The 8,883-nt window shown below is 39.3% G+C and overlaps 1 protein-coding gene across 2 annotated transcripts in view; it reads left to right on the top strand.

The window, feature by feature from the left end:
• jmjd1cb (jumonji domain containing 1Cb) overlaps positions 1–8,883 on the top strand; it is a 148,053-nt gene that overhangs the window by 98,729 nt on the left and 40,441 nt on the right. The gene's annotated exons all lie outside the window — the stretch shown is intronic.

The following is an 8,883-nucleotide window of genomic DNA, read 5'->3' on the forward strand; positions in this document are numbered from 1 at the left end:
CAAATGCCATTTGACATTGGAGTAAATCTTCAGTTTTGCTTTCAATCAGTCAAATAAAATCCTTTTTTTAAAAAAAGCATCTGAAGCAGTTGGTGCTTCTGCTTTATCTAAAGCTCCTTTCAAACACAAGTCGCTTTTCTGCCAATATTCCTCATGACTGCATTCAGACATAACGCCCACAGTGCTGGAGAAACCCGCAGTAAAGCAAGCAGCATTTGTTATTCATGTGAGACTACTCAATACACCAAGTGATGTGTAATGCATAATAATGCAATAACAGACTAAAATAAAACTAACAGCAGCTGATCAAAATCTTTAAATAAATAACAGCCCAGATTATTTCTGATTTCTTAAACAGTAAATCTTAAGTAAGACTCAGTCCGAGGCTGGCCGAGATGTGACAAAATGTTGAACTGCAGCTGATAAACTGGGACTGTATGTCACAGGTGAAGAAAAGTTCAGCGTGACCTGCTGTTGGATCCTGGTCAGAACAGATCCTCGCAATTTCTAATTATAACAGTTTAATGGGGTTCCTCGTGCCGTTGTCACCTGCAAATGTGCGGAACTTTCTGTCTTTGGAGACGCACCTATGGATTCCAGTGCCGTCTGATGCTGCATGTATTGAACAAACTCAGAGGTAGTCGTTCAAATCTCAGCAGTATTTTCTCAAGCATACATGTCTGCCTTAATTTTTGATGTCAGACCCAATCTAGAATAGCCTTTTTCTTTGTTGTTGTTGTTGTTTTTTTTTGTTTTGTTTTTTTTGCTGTTTTTTGCCAGAGGGATTGTGTTGCTCCTCCCCTGATCTTCATAACTCACAAGAGTTCTGCTGCTTTCAAGTTAGGCAACGTGCTAGTCCAGGTCATAGTTTTCCCCTTTTCCTTCTTCAGAAACTCTTGTTGGATTTGTCTTGTGTGCTGTCAGCTGCTGTGGCTCTGATGAGTAGTACTACGACTTGTTGTATACCTCTGGATTACTGCTGCAGTTGTGTTTGCACTGATTTTAAGTTGGTCGCCAATATTTCTCTTTCGTTTTGCATCTTTCTGAAGTCTTAAAATCAGATTCTTTCTGCTATCAGCAGAACGTCTGGTGTTCACAGGTCGTTTCATAGCCATGTTCTTACAAATGAACTAATTGGAAATTTACACTTTGGACCCTGTGATTTTAAAACAGTCATTGTAAAGCATTTGATTTAAATTGTTCATAAGCGGAAATACTCTACTTAACCTTAAAGTACTGTAATTATTAAGAGATTATTTAATTTTGAACATTTAAGTGATATTACACAGGGGCACATTACTTCTGTTGTATACTGTATGTTCAGAATAACTATTGCCATTATTGAACAGAATTTCTGGCACGGTGTAGAGCATTCTTATACGCAGTAGTTCTCTGTCAGTGGCAGTTCAGTTACAAGTCATGGCTAAAACCAAAGCACTTAGTCTGCTATTCAGATACATCACTGAGGGAGAGTTGCACATTGTGGCTGCTCACACCATGGTGAAATGCTATGAAATCATATTGCAGTGTTTTTAGGTACCAGTGGCCACAGTCCAAAGCATTATGAAGAAGTACAAGGAGTTCCACGCTGTAAAACATCTCAAAGGGTGTAGTAGGAAGCCAAAACTGAATCCTGGGCTTGCAATAGTGGTAGTGTTAAAAGCCAAGAATCCAAAGATCACCACCAAGGGGATCCTGTTAAAACTTTGCAACTCTCCTACTCACACCTCCAGACAGACCCTCCAGTAGACACTGCAAAGTCTCCATCTCTACAGCAGAGCAGACAGAGAAAAGCAAGAAAGAAACATCAGAACACATAGCATTATGTTCAAAAGTAAATAATATGTTTTCAAAGAGAAAATATTAAATGTATTCAAATTAAAACAGCACATTTATATACTGCCATGAGTGTACTTAACATGCAGTGCCACATATAGAACAGATACATTTTGACTGTACAGAAAATTAACTATCAAAAATGAACTTTGCCAATCACATTTAGTGTTTCAGATATTGTACACTAATTTCTGGTAAACAGAACAGCTGTGTTGCTTACAAAAGGTATCCTAAGAGATTAAATCTACTGCTGAACAGTGATCTAGGACATGAATTAACGGCAGTTATTTAGTCACTTTTTCTTCTGGCTGAGTCAACCAGATGTTCTATATAAAAAACGTTAACTGTTACAGCACAAAGTTAACCCCAAATGATTACTATGTAAAATTGTAATTATAATATGAAGCAAAGGGGATTCTCAGCGCTGTAAAGCCTGTACCAGAATTGTCTCTGTCCTTTATGGAGTGAGTAAACTGCCTTTGACAGACAGAGCTGAGGCAGTTTACTGTAGTTCCAAGACAATCACAAACTGACCTATAACTCCTGTCCCACCTACTCCTGTTCCAGTCGTGTGACAAATAGTGAAACTGACTCCAATGCTGTAGAAATATCACAGGAATCCTACAGTATTTCTGAAAAAATGTCATCCTCTAGTGTAGTATTTTAAAGAAATATATCACAGATTGTGTGCTGCTGCATGTTGATGCCTTCTCTTTAGTGTGTGTTGTCAAAGGATGGAATTTAAAATGGCCGTGTGGTTCCCATGACTGAAAATAGTAGTTTCATTTCTCTTGTGGACAAGAAATATGCAGCAGGAATGTTTCTTTGAAATTAGTGTTCTGGTTGTTCTGTGTCATAGTGCTTGTTTACTTTCAGAGCAGTTAACACTGGACTGAAAAATATCACAAATACTTGTTGCCTTTATGTGTACATTGAAGGTTTGTTGTAGCTGAAAGAGAAGTATAGATGTGTTGCCTGTTGGCAGATGTACACAATTGCCACATTTACACGAGACCTTTAATTCCTCTTTAATTTGGAAGTAAAGTTAATTCCGCTTTAAAATCTCCTTGTAAACACTTAATTCAGAATTAAAAAGTCAATTCCAAATAAACTTAATTCCGAATAAACTACCTGGTTTATTCCGATGTTAATTCCAAATAAACTGATTCCTGTGTACGTTCTATTCATGTATACAGTTAATTCCGCTTTAGTGAATTCCGGTCATGCTTGGCTCCTCACGTAGCGATGACGTAGCGATGACGTAGCGATGACGTAGCGATGACGTAGCCATGACGTAGCGATGACGTAGCGATGACGTAGCGATGACGTAGCGACGTACACAGCTTGGTCGTCTGCCTCCCTTCTCCAGTATTTTATCTCTCTTCTCCTTCTCAAGTGACACAACAGAAGTAGTACGCCACTGTCGAGTTGCTGTTTCAAAACGACAATAAAAAGCAAAGTGAAAAGCTTGCTTATTAGTTGTTCCTCCATGTTGTTGGGGAAAACAAATGCCACGGTAAATGGAGTTTGTTTTCTTCCGGTAAACAGGGATACGTCACGTCCACTCCCTGTCCAATCAGAATCCTTTCCAACGCCCAAGCATTAAAGCGGCATTAAGGAAGGGGATAAACATGTGGTACATGTAAACATTAATTCTGAATTAATATGTCCATGTAAACGCAAAGCACAAAACTTTAATTCCAAATGAGTTAATTCCGAATTAATAATTCCGAATTTAAAAAATTCATGTAAACGTGGCGATTGTAACAAGATTTCCTTTGTTAATGAAGAGTTAGTCATTCACAATTGGTTCTAGATTGCTACAGCCATGGATAGCTGCTGGGTTGAGCACTGTGTGAGTGACTGACGTGACACTGCCGAAGTTGAATATGAATAAGAGCCAATACATGCAGCCGCAGTCTGTGCACTTAGCAATTTTACATGACTGACCACAACTGACTCATAAATTCAACCCACACATCCACACACATTAATGCTAGCTACACAGACACACAATAGATCAGTGGCTTCACAATCGGCTGTAATTAACTACATGTATACTGCTTTTATGCAGCTGGGTGTGTGATGAGTGTGTGATGTGCCTGTATGTGTGTCAGTGCTCTGCAGCTGAACACAGCTTGTTGTATTGTGCTGGCTGGAACACTGTGTTCCACTCAGTGTCAACCAGACGGGAAGACTGTGTTCTGCACTCGCATACTCAGTCTGTGCTTAAGACAAGTCCAGATACCAAGAGGAATACTCTGCTTCCAGTGTCTTTCTTTGTTCTCAGTAAGAAGTCTACATCAGCTGCTGCCTTGTCCTCTTGTGGCTCATGCTTTGAATCTGTCGTAGATTGAGAAGATGGCCGGTACACTAGCATCACAAATGTTCCACAGTCAGTAAACCGAGATGATAAACATTGTAACGCTGTATCCCCCTGGTAGCAAAACATTTGTATTGTTCCAGGAGCTTGATGGTATTACTTGATGTTGTACTGGTTAGTTCTTTCAGCTGGGCTCTAGAGTGATTTTCAAATGTAATGGCTGGGATTGTGTATTTTGTCCTTGACAACAGAAAAGATGTGAGAAAAAGATTAGATAGTGCTAACAGTGGTCACTAAGTAACAGGTATGAGAGAAGACAAGACAGCAGGAGGTAGAGAGGTATTTTAGGCTGTTTAAGATGTTGGTACAGATTTTCAGCACTCACAATCAGTACCGTAATTTGTTTTGAGTTGGGTTTAAGGTAACTGATCTCATCAGCTTCATGGACATCTGGGGTATGAGTTAACCAAAGTATCACCACAGTACAAACATATTTAACTCTTCACATTTTTATTCATTTAGTGTTCCTTGTACTAACACCAAAGTGTTTTCAGAAGAACTGTTCATTTCTGCCATTTTTCTGTAAAAACAACCATACATGGTGCACATAACTAAAGGCCAATTTATGCTTTCTGTGACTGTAGAGGTGTGTGTAATGTATTCTTCGCCATTCACCCAAGACCATCAGTGTGTAGCCTAAAATTTGTGACCACACAGATTGTCCACGCTACAAGCACGCTGACTATACAGGTGCCAGGCGCTTAAAACAGATGCACTGTGAGGAGATTCACAGTCATCCACACCGTTATAATTCATCATTAAAAAGTGTTTAAATTAAAGTATTTGCTGCTGGACTTTGTAGGAGCTTTGCTTGTACGTGCTTTTAATCAATGGAGCTCAAACACAGTAGGAAGTCCAGATTTCTCCAGAAATCCTGTTTACACACCACAGCAATACCAGTATGGTGCTACAGCCTCAGCTGCTGTGTCCTCATTTGTTTTTCTGTGTTTGATATGAGAGAAATGCAGACCCACATAGCTCTGTTGAAGTATAAACAGAGCTGGGTCCACATCTGCAGTCTGCTGATCAGCCTGTGCACATGGAACCTATGACTTGACCTGAAGTCAGCTAGGGCTGGAGCTGTTCCTCAAGTTATTCGAGTAATTCGACTTTTCAAATGCCTCAAGACAAAATTCTCTGCCTTTAGGCTTCATCCACTACTGACAGACTGCGATCTGAGTCCAGATTCAGACTTCATCCTATACGGACTCAGACCTATAATCAATAAATGATAAGGGGATTTTAAATGAGACGGGACACTTCTATTTTAACCGGCACAGCTTTACTAGTCTTTATGGCATTTAGCAGATCAGAGGCTGAACTATGAAGGAAGCTTAAGGTAGCCAGGCTTTCTTTGTGATAGTCGCCTCAACAGAAACTAAAACCTCAGTCAGAGTTAACAGATATAAAGATGGTTTTCAACTTTCTCTGTTAACTCAGACTTTCTGTTTCAAACTCGTCAGACAAACAGGAGCGTTTAACACATCATTTGATTCGTTTTCCACACAAAAGGGATGCTGGTAGAAAACTGTTAAATGTTAAATAATCACCAGAATAATCGATGGAATATTTGATTATTGAAATGGTCAATAGCAGCAGCCCTAAAGTCAACTGACCCTACTGTACCTGTCTAGGGAAGGGGCTGTCTCTTCCTAGATAACTGTTACAACAGACTGCTGTTTTTCTGTAAATGAATGATAGTATGTTTTCAAACAGTATAATATACCACAAGGATATCTGAGTTTCTAATTTTCTTATGCAGTTTTTATCATGGGTTTTAAGTTTCTTTTTTAAAGCCATATATTTGGGGTCACAATAGTAAAAAGTTATAGAAAACTACTTATTAACTTGCCATAATGTGGTCCATTTAAAAAGCTCTGCAGCAGCCATATGGATATGATTGTTCCACTGTATTTTGTAGTGGTATTTTCTGGCCTTATCTTATGCAGGATGCTTGATCCTGTCCTGATATATGTATTAAGATTAGTGGCTTTTTCAGGTATGTTAAGCTTAAAGCCAGAGTTTCTAGTGTAACAAAGGTTTCCCTCTTTCTTATCTGGCCAGATCACCACAGTAACTTACACTGCAATGTTATCCTTCTCAGAAGGAGGTTATGGTCAGAGTTTCGGCTCTAAATTGTCTGTAAGAACCACAGGAACCTACATGAATTCAGTTGGTGGTGGAGAAAATGCATAAATATGCTTTATTTTTACACTGCTGGTACTGCAGCCAGGAGAACACAGATTATAAAACTGATTTGTCTATTGGTAATTAATATAGAGAATATTTAATCAGTAACATTAATTTCAAAAACCAAAATGATATCTTTCAGTATGGGACAGTATCAGTCCTTCAATATCATGTTTAAATGTATGAACAAACAAGCTGCCCAAGCTGCTCACATAATCATGTCAGGGGCATTTTAATGTGCTGCTGGCCATCTGATACATGGATGAGACATGGATGTACATTCTATGTCTGCATAAATTTAAATAACCACAACATATTTGTATTACAAGGAACATTCTGCATCAGTGAGCAGTACAAACTAGCACCTGAACGATCTCATAATATCCTCAATACCAAGTAGATTTGCCTAATTTTAAAAACTGCAACAGTTACTCTAATACTTTGAATTGCCCTGCATATAGTCACAACTTTTACATTAAATTTCAACCTAAATAAAAGCTAAATCCAAGCACAGTACTTGGAAAAATCCTTTTTGTTAGCATGAATCCCGTTTAACATAACAGACACAACACACAGACACTACTTGTTGCTAGACTGCACAAGCAGAATACAGACAGTGATTCTCCTACAGTTTCCAGTTTGCCTACATCAGCAGTGAACTGAAGGAAAGTAGGAGCCTCACTCTCTTCCTGGCACTACTGACTGCAGCAAAGTACACACACACACACACACACACACACACACACACACACACACACACACACACACACACACACACACCCAGTCAGATTCCTCCATTCTTAAATCACCCTCGCTTGCACAGAACCACCTATTCTTCAGGAGACCTTTGAACGCCACACAGCAGTAAAAACACTCTTTCTCTCTCTCACACACACATTCAGAGCTGTGACGCCGTGGCCACTCCTCTCTCTGTTTTTCCAGTTGGACAGGAAGACCGGAGGGAGGAAGATTTGGGGGTGGGGGCTACAAGTCGTTTGGCATACAATGAAGTCACTGTTTAGTGAGCCAGCCTGCAGCTCAAGTCTGTATTTGCCTGTGTGCGTTTGCTAGAAAGTTGCTGTGTCAATTGAGACTGACTCACAGGAGGCAGATAATGCGAACTCAAGACTTTCAGTTGTTGTTGGATAAGTGGTTGAACAGGGATTTCAAATGTATTGGATGGTAAATCCAAAGGTGGGAATTATCAAAGTTAATGTCCAAATGCCAGACTCCCCAAAGACTAGAAACAAAGGCACACAAACAAATAAACCTCTCTTAAAGTTGTAGAGATACAGGTACAAAAAATTCTAAAATATCAGAACATCTATTTAACATGACAAATCGGCCAGTTCTTTCATATTAGAGGGGAAACATAATGTAAGAGGTCAAAAAAAACCTCTTCAAAAGTTACAAGGAGAAAGGATGCAGATGTGCAGCCGCCAGTTAGACAGCATAGAGGAAACGTTACCAATTAATGCCAAAGGGTCCACTGTGTTCAGGGTAAAGAACCATCATGTTCTCTGTGGAACAGTTTGTGAACTTCAATGAGGCTGCAGTGCCAGAGTTAACCTGCAAATAATGGCACCAGCAATAGCACAAACCATGTTGTGTGTACATATTGCTGTCTTGTGTTCAGATATGCAAATCTTAAATGTTTGAATGTGATCATGGGAGGCGGAGAACTAAAATTCTTCAGCGTTGGGTCACTTTTGAGGGAATTTATACGGTCTAGGATGATGGTTTCCACTCTTTCTGATAGAGGAGAATAATCTCTAGTGACCTGTGAGGCAGTAGTGGTGGTTTTAATGTTCTACGTTACCAGGTATTCCTCTCTGATAAGCTAAAAACAGATGTATGTTGTAGGGTAATTCCTATACTGGAAATGCTCTTTCATTTTAACGTCTTCAGATTGGACATCTGTAGTAGTGCTGCAGTTACTGCACAGTCTCAAAAACTGATCAAGTAAGTTGCCCTGGATGGTTGCCCCCAGCTTTTAGAAGAGTATTTCTGCTTAAGGGTTTGCAGTAGATAGTGGTCTCAGTAGTATCACTTTTTTCTTTTATAAAGTGTGAGGTCTAGAAAGTTAACCAAGCGTTTGTGCTGTTCCATATGAGAAGAGAGATGGTGCATGGTGGAATTTATATTAAAAAATTAAGTAGCTTTTCACAACATAATTTCCAACACAGAAATGTGCTTTGGACTGGGTTATGAATAAATTTCTCTTCCCATAGGCCCCTAACAAGACAAGCATAGGATGGGGCAAAAGCACTGCCCATAGCTGTGCTGTCAGAATCACAATAATTAAAGAAGTTCTTGGTGAGAATCCTGATTCGGAAGTAAAAATGAGTGAGAGCATCAAGATGTATATCTTTAAAAATAGTTATCATTGTATCAGCTTGTTCATATTTGATCTCTTTAATGGTAATAAGTATATCCACAGTATCTCCAAGGAAAGAACGAAGGCTTGAGGCAAA

The sequence above is a fragment of the Amphiprion ocellaris genome, chromosome 18 (assembly GCF_022539595.1).
Source record: "Amphiprion ocellaris isolate individual 3 ecotype Okinawa chromosome 18, ASM2253959v1, whole genome shotgun sequence".
NCBI lineage: Eukaryota > Metazoa > Chordata > Actinopteri > Pomacentridae > Amphiprion > Amphiprion ocellaris.